Genomic DNA, 13,573 nt, shown 5'->3' with positions numbered 1-13,573 from the left:
TAGTTTTAGGTCTCTGTCTGTTCATGTCACAAATATTACCGAAGGTGACTCCCCTTCTTGTTCGGGTGGCGCTCGGCGGTCGTCGTCGCCGGTCTACTAGCTGCCAATTGGTTTCACCTGTTTCTTGTTTGGTTATTAGGGTGGGGTTATATAAGTTAGTTCAGCCCGCTTCTGTTTGTGCGGGCTTGTTCGTATGTATGTGTTCGAGTGGTTTGTGTTTGCTTTTCGGGTTCTCGCTGTCCTTTTATTTTTTCACATTATTTTGTTCCTGTGATTTATTTCTGGACATTAAAGCGTGTTTTTCCGGCATCCTTTTGCTCTCTGCGCCTGACTCCACACCTATACACTCATTGAGCGTTACAGTTCAATGAGATTTCATTGGGGAACTGGATTTTAAAAGCAATTGTTTGCAGTTCCTACCGCTTCCACTGGATGTCACCAGTCTTTGGAAAATGGTTGAGGTTATTCCTTTGTGAAATGAAGAAGTACAGCCATCTTGAAACAGTGTAACACTGTTGAGAGTTGGGCAAGAGTAGAAAAGTAGCGTCAGTTTGTTGTCCTGTATTGAAAACAGATAGACCCGTCTTCAATTTGATCAATTATTAACACTTCAAAATACCTAAAGTTGTATTACAAAAGTAGTTTGAAATGTTTTGGCAAAGTTTACAGGTAACTTTTGAGATATTTTGTAGTGACGTTGCGCAAATTGGCAGCTGTTTTTTTCTGGATCAAACGCGCCAAATAAATGGACATTTTGGATATATATGGACGGAATTAATCAAACAAAATGACCATTTGTGATGTTTATGGGACATATTGGGGTGCCAACAAAAGAAGCTTGTCAAAGGTAAGGCATGATTTTTATATTTTATTTCTGCGTTTTGAGTAGCGCCTGCAGGGTTGAAATATTAGTTCTCTCTTTGTTTACTGTTGTGCTATCATTAGATAATAGCTTCTTATGCTTTCGCCGAAAAGCCTTTTTGAAATCTGACATGTTGGCTGGATTCACAACGAGTGTAGCTTTAATGAAAGTTTGAATTTTATAGTATTTTATTTAAATCTGGCGCTCTGCATTTTCCCTGGCAATTGGCCAAGTGGAGAGCAATTGGCCTATCCCAGAGAGGTAAATGTATACTTTGGGATTTTGGCAATGAGGCCCTTTATCCATTTCCCCAGAGTCAGATGAACATGGCAATACCATTTGTATGTCCGTGTCCAGTATGAAGGAAGATAAATGGGCTCATTGCCAAAATTCTGAATGATCACTTTAATGAATGAATTACATATATTTGTTCATTTATTACATTGTATTATTTAACACCCTTTAAATGTATTCCATGGATCCCTCAGCCAAAATGTGTTTAATCTGTTAGTAATGTTAATTTTTTTTAAATTATGTAAATAAATATATTTTTAGACCCGACTTTGAGAACTCCTGCTCTACGTTCTCTTTTATTTATTTTATTTAACCTTTATTTAACCATGAAGGGCTCATTGAGATTAAAATCTCTTTTTCAAGAGCGCCCTGGCCAAGATAGGCAGCACCAAGTCATTACAAAAAAATTAGACAGACAGACAACATGAAAAACTACAAGTAATCTAGTAAAAACCATTGAATTCACAAGAGTATAAAACAGCAAATTAAAAACATTGACAGGTCAGGGAATCAGCCTCAAAATCCATCATCAGTGATTTAAAAACACCAATCGGGACAAGTTCTTCCAGTTTAAAAGTATTTTGTAAGGTGTTCCAAGACGATGGCGCAGAGTACATAAAAGCCCTTTTACCAAATTCAGTTCGGACATTTGGAACAGTTAGCAGGATAAAGTCCAGCGAACGAAGAGAGTACCCACCACATTTCTGAACAATAAAAATGCAAAAATAAAAAGGTAGTAAACCCAAAATGGCTTTGTAAATAAAAGTATACCAGTGACTGAGCCTACGAGTGACTAGAGAAGGCCAGCCAACCCTGGTATACAAAGTTCAGTGGTGCGTAAGGGTTTTGCAGTACCATGGTAAAGAGTGTCAATTGATCTCAAACACTGAGTGGAAGCATTCATATATAAAATATCCCCATAGTCTAGGGATATATAGCCTCCTTCTGGCTTCAAAAGAAAAACAGGCCTTATTCCTAAAATAAAATCCCAATTTCAGCTTCAATATTTTTTGTAAATTGTTGAATATGCAATTTAAAAGAGAGGCTGTCATCAATTAAAATTCCAAGATATTTATATGAGGTTACAACCTCAATCTCCTTGCCCTGACAGGTAGTAATAAGTGAAAGGTTCAGAGGTCTATTTCTTGCATTAGAAAACACCATTAGTTTTGTTTTGTCAGTATTGAGGATAAGGTTCAATTGACACAAGGTATGTTGTCAGTATAAAAAGCAGTTTGCATGTTCTGGAAAGCTTTTGTAAGAGACAAGGCACAACAGTAAATAACAGTATCATCAGCATAAAAATTAAGTTGTGCATTTTGGACATGCTTGTCTAAATCATGTATATAAATAGTGAATAAGAGAGGACCAAGTACAGAGCCTTGGGGCACACCATTCAATACAGACAATTTAAACAGACAAAAGCCCATCAAATTGAGTGCACTGAGTTCTATCAGACAGATAGTTAGCAAACCATGCAACTGCATGCTCCGAAAGACCTACACTCGACAATCTCTGCCTTAGTATAGCATGATCAACTGTATCAAAAGCCTTAGAGAGATCAATAAAAAGTGAGACAGTGCTGTTTTTTGTCAATGGCTTCAGTGATATCCTTTAAAACCTTCATGGCTGCTGTAATTGTGCTATGCTTCTTCCTGAAGCCCGATTGGTACATTGATAAAATAGAGTTAGTAAATAAAAACTATTTTAGCTGTTCACTTGCAAGGGTTTCATGTATTTTCACCAGGGGTGACAGCTTTGAGATTGGCCTATAATTATTTAAAAGAGTTGGAGGACAAATGCTGATTTCCAGATCTTTGGAATTTCATTACATTCCAGGGTTAGATTGAACAGAGATTCGAGTGGTTCAGCTATGAAAAAGCAGGGATCCAAAAGATCAGGACCTGCAGGATTTCTCTGATCTAAGGATTTCAGGACTTTATGTACCACCTGCACTGAGAATGGCAAAAAGCTAAAAGTTTGACCAGCTCTCACTGGTTCATCCACGCAGGGTTGTACAGAGAGAGGACACTGAATCAAACAGCCTACCAGATGATACAAAGTGCACATTGAAACAGTTCAGTTTTGTCATATATAGCAACAGTCCTTCAAAACACATGACGTTAATTCATTAACATTACTGTTACCAGACATAGACTTAATAGCCTTCCAAAACTTTCTAGGGTCATTCAGGTTATCAGTGGTAACAGACATAAAATATTCAGACTTGGCCTTCCTGAGAAGAAAAGAACACTTGTTTCGTAATAGTTCACCTGTCAAACTAGCAAACTAGTGTCCAGTACCCCTAACCTGTCAGAATGAAGTTAATAACAAACCAAAACAACTGCAAGCACATAATATAGTGTGATCTAATCTCTTTCATGTGGAACAAGCATCAGGGATCAGTTACTGATCAATCGTCAACAAATTAGAGATAAGTACTAGTTTATTATGTTACCCTTCAAGATCATTCCAGGGAAGAAGTACGCCGCCCGTGTGGCGCCCAACCACCTGAACGTTGTACATTAACCTGGCAAACCTGATCCATACCAACTCTACAGACAGGCCATCAGCATGAGGCCTGACTTCAAGCAAGCCTACATCAGCAGGCAAGGCCCCTTTACTAACATCCTACATTAGTTGGCAAGGTGGTTAGTTTACACCATATCAGAATAATGTTGAACAAGGTTGTTGACTATCTCTTAACCTCCTTCATCAGAAGTCTATTTAGTGTATTTACTACCTCCATCAGGGTGATGTACAATCTACATCATAACTGTTTAATTACAACCTTGAGCATACTGATATTTGAATGGTTACCATATACGTCAGTAGGCACTCCATCAGAAGTTGAATTAATTAATTTACAACATACGTAAGCAGTCAATTACATTAATTCAGCTCAGCGAAGGGTCCATTGACTGCTGACGTAGGTTGTAAATGACTAATTAGACTTAAACGAATCAATTACATAAGCAGTCATTCTAGATTCTATGTTGGACTTCGGCGGTCATGACATTTTGTCAGCCAGTTATTGTTATGCAATTGACTGCCGGTCTCATGGTAATTGACCGTTAATGAACATAAACATGGTTAGCATCTCCAGGCCTCCACACTTACAAGCCGCTGATGCGTGCCGTTGGAACATCTGCATTTATAAAAGTATAATAAGCCATTTAATATACACCCTCACAATAAATCAATTTTAGGCAGGGCCGAACAAACATGATACGACAAATGTATTTCAGAAAAACCGAATAGGAGTCATGCCATAGACTTAAGACTACTTCATTTATCAGACAAGATATGCTTGAGTCCCATGCCGTGATTTTATTGTAAAAAAAAGTATATTATTGAACTTAGCTGAATAAAATGGAAAGGATATTTGTCCCATTCCGGAGCTAGTGCGAATATGAAGTAGCTATGTTGAGTGTAAAAGTGATAATTTGAAAAAGGTCCTATACGCTAGATTTAGAGTTATTTGGCAAATTTTGTTGTGAATGATACAAACCTTAGAATGTCTTCGAAATCAAAACATATATGAGCTGCATGATGCGACTGAAGGCTATTGACTATTTGAAAAGTAGCAACAAAAAAATCTTGCGCACTGTGACTTGCCTCAGGCGACACACTCTTAATCAAGTGATCATATTTTCAACCATCAGACTTCCCAATTTAGTCTTTACTAATATGTCCCAAAAAATAAATGAAAATGTTCCATTATCAAACGGGTAGGAAAAGGAGCAGGGGAATCATCCCTATGCACTCAAATAGTGAATGGAGACCGCTTTCCCACAGTTTAAATCATGCCGTCTAGGCTACTCCGATTTTAGAGTGGAACAGTTGAGAAATAACTATAGTAGCAGCTGGGATCCTCCACTTTTTAGTGGAAACCATCAAAACTCTGCTTTCACCTGGGATTGCATATAGGAATGTCTGGGTTTATAAGAATACTTCCACTTCACGCATCAACCACTGTTAGGGGAGCATGCAGCCACTCGCTGCGCGACAGGTGATTTTCCGCCCAAACTCTGTTTGCTATGTGCTCTTCAACCCTGTTCCTGCAGCTACCCCGTGCTTAATTTGGGAAACCAAGTGAAATCTTTTCGGGAACATGGATAGTATCATGTTTTCACGACACAGTTTATTTAATTAAACTGTTGACAGCCCCAATCTCTGCGCGCTTGAGAAAGGGATGAAGGAGAGAGAGGAGATGGAAACGCACAGTGGTGAGATATTATGTAGCTAAATGTAATGTCAGCTTATTAATTATGAAAATATTTTTAAAATGCCCTAATACTAGGCTATTCAAAATCAAATTCACTATAATTGTAGGCGAACTCTGTAAACTGCCCTGTATTGCCTAAGCCTATATGTTCTCTCCCAGACTCGTGGATAGAAAGTAACAATACATAACAGTCCACACTCAAAGGCGATTACTTAAATCTTTTTTTTTTAATGCCATGCGTAATAGCCTGCCGTGCGGTAGGCTATTAGGCTATGTATTGTATAATGGCACAATCATTATTTGAATTCAGGTTTTGGGGGCGGGGGGCTTGGGCTCATATATAGGCCTATGTGTATACATAAGCTCTAATATGCATAGGGTTGTTCTACATGCAACGGCTTAAATGCTTTGAATAAATCATCACCTTAGGAAATTCTGTCCATTTTGTTGTTTAGCTTTCAAACAACATCCACAATGACCAAGTTTTCCACTCAGTTTCAACCTGTTGTTGAACTTCTTTCTTCATATTGATCATCACATTGAAGTCAAACATTTTTGACTAACGCTGAGTTTTAAAGGCATAATACTGTTTTGATAAGTGTTTGATGTGAGCTTCGATCGCATTTGCATTGATGTCAGAGTGGTTAGAGGTACAATAGAGCATTGAGTGTCAGGCCATTAGCGACCTGACGTCGTTAGCCAGTTAGGTACTACCAACACATGTCCAGAGAGCATACAAGGAGATTACTGTGACTCATGACTGCCAGTGTGGCGGTAATATATATGGTCACCGCAACAGCCCTAATTCTACACCAACATAAGGTATTTTGTTTACATCCTTCATCAAAGCCATTAAATCGGCTCTGTAACACAGTTGGCTGGTCAGACTACTTGTCAACTGTACAGTCTACTATATAACAGTGACAGTGTGTTCATCAAAAGCCAGTCTAAGACACGGTCTAAGACACTGCTTCTCAGTGCTAGAGGCATCGCTACAGACACCCTGGTTTGAATCCAGGCTGTATGACAACTGGCCGTGATTGGGAGTCCCTTAGGGCGGAGCACAATTGGCCCAGCATCGGCCGGGTTTGGCCGGTGTAGGCCGTCATTGTAAATAAGAATTTATTCTTGACTGACTTGCCTAGTTAAATAAAATAAAAATGATTCACTGTACAGTCTGCTCTACATCATAGTGACCGTGTGTTCATCAAAGCATGTACGTAAAGGAGAAGGCCCAGTGGGGTCAAAAACATGATTCCCCTGTGTTTTATATACATTTCCACACTGAGGTTGTAATACTACTGTGAAATTATGAAAATTATGATTATTCCATTTTAGTGTAAGAAATTAGTTAGACCAATAAGAAAGAGAGTTCTAAACCTAGCCAATAACAGCTAGTTTTCAACTTCCCCCCTCCCCATTCAGACCACTCCCAGACAGTCCTAGCTAAAGTCTTGCATGAGAAATTGCTATTTTCTAAGAGTTTCTTTTTGGAAACAATCACAATTGTTACCCAGAAATTATTTGATATTGAGATTAAAACGGCTACATTGGACATTTAACAAACAACAATAGAGAATTGATGTCGATAAGATGAGAGTTATGATAATTTTTTCATAGCTAGTTGTGAAGGTGAGCTTTAGATTTGGCTTGATTTCACTTTTCTTTCTGTACAAACCCAGAGGGGAGCTGCTGCTGAAGATGAACAAGCCATCCGAGGCCCGGGACACTTACCTGCGGGCCCTGGAGCTGGACAGATCCAACGCTGACCTCTGGTACAACCTGGCATCGTCAACATCGAGATGAAGGAGCCTTCAGATGCCCTGAAGAACCTCAACTACGCCCTGGAGCTCAACCCACACCACAAACTGTCCCTCTTCAACTCTGCCCTGCTCATGCAGGAATCCGGTATGTGACTGAGGCTGAGAAACTCAGGGTTGTATTCATTAGGGCACATCATAGCAAAACGTTTTGCAATGGAAAACGAAAATAAGCATACAGGAATGACACTTCCTGTATTGGCCCGTTTGCTTCAGTTTCGCTCCTACTGAATACAACCCAGGCTCAACCAAAGCACGTAGCAGTCGTTTTGTTTAGTTAACCTTTATTTAAATCAGGAAGTTCCATTTGAAATGTAGATTATCAATCAACAATGAATCACTCATCTTGTCATTAATGAACATTACCAGATAAGAGATAAGAGGCTCTATTTTGGGCTGGCGTCAAGCCAATTGTCAAACGCACGCTCGGTTGCCATTTCGCCCTGTTAAAGCCGTCTCTCTTCTATTTTCAAACCCTAGTCTCAGGATTGGTAGTTTACCTTTCTTATATGAGCTCGCTTGCGCTGAGGTGGGAGGGGTATTATTTTGGTTGTGCATATAAAAAAAAAACTCCATGTAGGCTATATGCCCGTCATAGAATGAGAGATGAGATAATCCCGTGACACTCCTATTTAGAAACATTTAAATTCTGTTCCTTTTTTGTTTGATTAAAAAAACCAAAGCCCTTAATAGGCTACCCTTGGTTCCACAACAATGTATCTGGTGTCTTTCTTATCCTGGCCATGCATTAGCCAAGTAGCCTATGCATAAAAGGTTTCCAAATGGTCTACTCGTGAGGCTTTTGCCGATATGCTTTTTCATTATTCACAATTCACATAGGCCTACCTGCAGTGCATACTCCATTAGGCTTGTATCCATCCCCATTTCCAAAGACACGGTCCTCCAAACGTAGGCTATTCCGTCTATAACGCCGTATCAACAGTAGGCCTACAGTATATCTTGCTTATTGAGAACATGACTCACACATACAATCCAGTTTACAGGAGCCTTGTATTTTTTTTTATTTGAGGTGCAGTGCAATGTGTAAAGGCCTATACTCATTGAAGCCAATTACAACAATGTTGACTCCAAACATATTGAGCAATAACTGTTTAAAAACATTTTTTTTTTACTGTTGCTATTATATAAACTTGTAGTATTATTCCACAATGGACTAGGAGGAGATTATTTCGTGCCCCCAGCTGAATTGGAGTTGATGACAACGCAAAGACATTCAATAACCTACAGAACTTGAGACAAACACATGCAGTATTAAGCTATGGAACGCCTTGTTGGACCAGTGAGTGTCCAAGCCCTCGTCACACCTACAACTTATTTATTCATTTAAACCCAAGCCTTTCATGCCACCGGCAGCTATTTTGCTCATAATAATGGCTGTGAAAATATCAAAAATATTTCTGACACCCCCGGACCTATAGCGTTAGATTTACCATTGCATTAGAGTACTAGGGCTCTATTTTAACAAACCTAATATCTTTAATTATTCTACTAAAGAGGCTTGGTTTCTTTGGAACTGTAGCTCTGTTGACTAGATTGTTTGTTTACCCAGACAGCCATGTGAGTTCAAGGCCAAGTTCACAGTCCTGGTACTGCCTTGGTGCCTCCTCCCCCCCTCCCCCTCCTCCTCTTCCTGGTGCTGACTTTTACGCCACCCCCTTCCCCTCCTTCTGGGCCGCTCTCTTTACCCACGCTCATTTTCAGCGTAACTTATCCTCTTTGTAAGAGGCCGGGGCAGTGCTCCCTCTAACCCTGAAGGTGAATTTAAACAAAAGTCCCAGCACGCGACATATCAACATTTTCCTCACATTTGCAGACTAACAAGTTATACCAGTGTGATTAATGGTCCCCCATGGTGCGAGCAAATGTACCATGATAGTAGGTTGGGTCGACAAGAATTTCAGATTTGGGAAATTGGACAAAAGAAGTATTATTACAATTATTATAAATGCACCTTAACCCTACCCACTAGGTGTGTGTGTGTGTGTGTGTGGCGTGGTGTGTGTGTGTGTCTCGGCACTCCCCTGGCTCTGCCCAGATCACTCACGGTTCGCTGCAGCTGTAAAATGACAGATTAATTTCGGCTTTAGGTGTTATTGTTAATAACAGTGTTCTAATAATGCTGTCACTCACCACCAATGTTTTTGTTCTGACTCCCTGTATTCTCTGTGCTCTTTCTCTCTTTTGGTATTACTCTCATTCTGTTCAAGGTGGCCCAACTGTTGATTCAATTGTAGGTGTGAGTTTGACTTGGTGCCAGCAAGAGTCCCTTGGCACTCTACGGGGTTGTTGCGGCTGCACGTACACCCAGCATAGTTTACAGGCACAGGGCACATACAATAAGTTAAATGTTAAAAAATGAAAACTCTTGGCACACTCTTTAGTTGCAAGCACTGATAGATGTAATACAATGTTATGGTGAAACGTTGGGCAGTATAAATTGTGTGGACATTTTATTGAATGCCATTCCTATCTTATCATACTGTTTTTGCTGTACAATCTGCACCTGTGACTTGCTAAGTGTGCGTGCCCCACCTTTACCCACAAACCAGTATAGTGATGTTGCCATCCGAACACGTTTAACAAATCACACCTACCTCCAACTAAATAAACAATGATTGTTGTTGTTGTTATTGTGCCCTAACCATTATGTGTGTGTGCGTGCATGTGGGTGTGCATTTTTCTCTGTGTATGTTTTCCAGGTGAGCCCAGGTTCCGTCCGGAGGCCAACCGTCGTTCCCTGACCTACATCCAGGAGGAGCCAGACGATGCCAACGGCTACTTCAACCTGGGGATGCTTGCCATGGACGCCGACGAGAATGCTACAGCCGAGCACTGGATGAGGGAGGCCACCCGTCGCGTCCTCTTCAACCCGGCCCTGCTCCACTCGCAGTCTCGACAGGAGGTGGATGCCCTGCCTGTATTAGACGAGCTGCTGCACCACCACCCAGAGCATGTTAACGGTTTGATTCTCATGGGGGATAGACATCCTGATGAACCACAAGAAGGACATCCAGGGTGCCAAGATCTGCTTCCAGAGGATCCTCCGTATGGACACCCACCAACGTGCAAGGGGGAACACACAACCCTGCGTGTGGTCTACTTCGAGGAGCGAGACCTGCCGAGAGCGGAGTGCTGCCTGGAGGAAACGCTGGGCCTGGTGCCCCAACGAGGAGTACGTGCGCCGCCACCTGGGCATCACGCGCAGCAAGGCGGCGGCCCCATGTCTGCTGCGGGGCAGCCGCTGAGCCCAGCGTCAGCAGAGGGCGTGGCTACGCTGGCCAAGGCGGAGGAAAAGAAGCTGGGTAAGGAGGAGGAAGGGAGTGAGTGGAGCCACCGACAGCGATAGGGTTGGGGAGGTTGCCGGGAATAAGAAGAATGCACGGAAATCCTCCTCGGCAAAAAGCTTTCGAGGTGGTGGCGACAGCCAATCAGAGCATCTGGATGGCAGCCAGGCTGACAAATAGCTGAGGACTAAGAGCGAATCCACAAAAGAGATTAAAGATATAGAGAAGAAACGGGCAACCGCTTTGAAGAGACTGGAGGAGATTGACTTCATATTATGCGGTGATTAACCTTGTTGTTATTTACCGCAGCGCAGGACACATTTTTGTAGAGCTACTAACAGCTCCTGAATCACAGCTGTGATGCGTCCCAGATTGCACCCTATAATAACATATACAAAACATTAAGAACATGTTCTTTCCATGACAGACTGGCCAGGTGAATCCAGTTGAAAGGTATGCTCCCTTATTGATGTCACTTATTAAATCCATTTCAGTCTAAATGAACGGGAGGAGAGAGGTGCCAATAAGTTTTAAGCCTTGAGACAATTGAGGGTGAATGGGCAAGACAAAATATTTAAGTGCCTTTGAACGGGGTATGGTAGTAGGTGCCAGGCGCACCAGTTTGTGTCAAGAACTGCAACGCTGCTGGGTTTTTCATGCTCAACAGTTTCCCGTGTGTATTAAGACAAAAGGAGGGGTGGATCTCAATATTAGTAAGTTGTCCTTAAATCGGGCGGCAGGTAGCCTAGTGGTTAGAGTGTTGGACTTGTAACCGTAAGGTTGCACGATCGAATCCCCGAACTGACAAGGTACAAATTTGTCGTTCTGCCCCTGAACAAGGCAGTTAATCCGCTGTTCCTAGGCCGTCATTGAAAGTAAGAATTTGTTCTTAACTGACTTGCCTATTTAAGTAAAATAAAAATAATAATGTTTGGTACATTATTTGTGGCATTTCGGACACTGCCACAAACTCGGTTGGTTTTAAGAAACAAAACCCCTCCCCACTTCATCATGCATGGTTTAACTCATTTTTGATTTTTTTATCAGGTTTAGGGGCTACCCTACCTGCTGTGTTCCATAATTTTAACACCATTGCGAGTATTAAAGGGAAAATGTGGTTTGTTTGTTCTCTGAACAACACGAGAAAGGAAGAGCACAACGCGATTTGTCATAGTCTATTTTAATCTCCACTACAGATGCATATCCCTGTGTGTTGCTTCTGAATGTCATTTTATCATATCCTAATTTATGCTGGTTTGTTTGGTATGTTTACTAGATAAGTTGTTGATCACTGGATTTCTTTATGTGTGACTCACTCTGTGCGTAGCCAGGTATTGTGTTTAAAAAAGGAATGATTGTATCACGAACAATGAAAGGAAATGACGTAATGGACACTACTGCAGGCATACAGGATCTCTGTACATTGTATGCATCTCCAAATAACCCATTACTACAGCTGCTGTGCCAGCATACTACACCACATTTCACCCCATTGACTATTTTCACTTATTGATCTCACCCTTTACTTCCTGTTTGCCACGTCGTCAGTGTTACTCTCCTCATAGCACAGCCCTTATCTCATAGTGCTTCCATGGAGCGGTTTGTCTCATATTCAGTTCATGTCTGTCCCCCCCCCCCCCCCCCCCCCACGCACATGCAACCTGACCCACCACCAGACAGATATATTGTTTTCTTAGTCTTCACTCTTCATCTGATTGCAACAATACCAGGCAGTTTTGGCATGAGGATTGTGACACATGCTCCTCCTCACCCCTCTCCCTCCCATGTTCTCCCTCAGGCTGTGCCATGTGTTTTTTATAATTTACACAAGATGCTTCCTCTCTCTTTGAGGGAGGATTTCACAGCACAGTTATTGTGCATAACAGTTCCTCTTTATTTTTATTTCTCCCACTGCAGCTCAGCACGTTGACCTTGTTCTCTTTTTCTTTCCATCTCTCTGTCTGTCTTCCTTCTCTCTCTCTTTTTATGTAATTAACATGCTGTTTGTTGCCATCTTGATTTAATTTTTTCAACTTGTCATTCTAATGTTGAGTTTGAGTTACCTGGAATGGAAGTGTTTTTGTTTGATGATGCGTGACGAAAGAGATAATGTGACTTGTCAGAAACCTATGATTAGCTAAGTGAAACAAAAACTCGCCTGCCACTGTTTTGCCTCTCTTTAACCCCTTATTTAACCCCTCAGTGTTCCATGATTGTTTTGTATCCTGGTGATTAGTTGCAGACCTCTCCTGTTCAGTGTCAATCTGTTCCTTTTTCCTCTTCGCACTCACTGAAAGTTTGTGTGTCCATCTGTTCGCACTCACTGTCAGTCACGATTACCCTAATGGAAATCTGCTGATATCTTCAATTAAGAAACATTGTCAGTGTGATATGATGGTTGGCCTGAGGCCTCATATGAAGCATGACTCTCCTAGCAGTCTCAACATGATCATGCATTTACTTATCATTAAGCTCCTAAAACACTACATATTGTGTATGTACAGATGCTTATATACGTCCAGTATTTATTTGTTTATTTATTGCATGCACTGTGAGCTCTCAGTACTGTTATTGTGTGCCACTTAAAATATATGGTACGTTGTTTAGCATGGCTATCTTTTATCATGCAAGACGAGTGCTCCGAAAGTGTTACAATTATAATCAATCAAGAATATTTAAATGCCTTGAAAGAACCGTCTCGCCTGCAATGATATCAGATTTGTAGAGAGCACATCAATCAGCCACTAATATAGCCACCTGATATTTCAATTCTATTCAAGCACCATATCTATCACTTTTGTCATGGGCAAATATGTTTCACCTGCAATGTAATTGATAAATAATTTTTTTTTAAATTGCTTTTTTTATGGTGACCAAAAAAAAAAACGTTTTTTTTTTTTTAAATGTATTTTTAAAACTATGTCCCTTGTTTTCTAATATGAGCACTGATATCAACTTGGCTCCTGGGTGCTTGATAGTGGTGGGGATTCCAGGTGCTTATCACTTCTACGTGTTATTTTTCTGTATGTCTTACAGCTAAAGTCTCCCTTGGCAGACCGGTTGC

The 13,573-nt window shown here is 41.0% G+C and overlaps 1 pseudogene; it reads left to right on the top strand.

Annotated features, from left to right (window-relative positions):
* The window catches only part of LOC139405771 (protein O-mannosyl-transferase TMTC3-like), an 83,225-nt pseudogene extending 71,107 nt beyond the window's left edge, over positions 1–12,118 (top strand).
* Positions 12,119–13,573: the final 1,455 nt, after the last annotated feature.

This window comes from Oncorhynchus clarkii, chromosome 1, assembly GCF_045791955.1.
Source record: "Oncorhynchus clarkii lewisi isolate Uvic-CL-2024 chromosome 1, UVic_Ocla_1.0, whole genome shotgun sequence".
NCBI lineage: Eukaryota > Metazoa > Chordata > Actinopteri > Salmoniformes > Salmonidae > Oncorhynchus > Oncorhynchus clarkii.
Note: the sequence above shows the minus strand (reverse complement) of the source record. Positions and strands in the feature narration are given on the sequence as shown.